General features: G+C 53.4%; 1 protein-coding gene across 5 annotated transcripts in view; it reads right to left on the bottom strand.

Moving 5' to 3' along the window:
- Nucleotides 1-208, bottom strand: part of FAT1 (FAT atypical cadherin 1) — a 107912-nt gene that overhangs the window by 106872 nt on the left and 832 nt on the right. The window lies entirely within an intron of this gene.

Here is a 208-nt window from a genome sequence, read left to right as displayed (position 1 = left end):
GAAAAGCGCCCTGCCGGATTCATGCTGAAGGGATGTCTGTCAGTGTGTCAGCCCTCCGTTAAAGATTAATATTCCGAAGCAGTCCTTGAAGGATTCCCCTCTCACTAATAAGTGATCACACTTAATAACGATCAAATGTTTGCCTGGGGAATCCCGTCCCAGCAGACTCACGACGAAGCCGGGTTGCAGGCAGGAGCCGCCGGCGGGG

This window comes from Corvus brachyrhynchos, unplaced genomic scaffold (genome assembly GCF_000691975.1).
Source record: "Corvus brachyrhynchos isolate BGI_N302 unplaced genomic scaffold, ASM69197v1 scaffold17, whole genome shotgun sequence".
Taxonomy (NCBI): domain Eukaryota; kingdom Metazoa; phylum Chordata; class Aves; order Passeriformes; family Corvidae; genus Corvus; species Corvus brachyrhynchos.
Note: the sequence above shows the minus strand (reverse complement) of the source record. Positions and strands in the feature narration are given on the sequence as shown.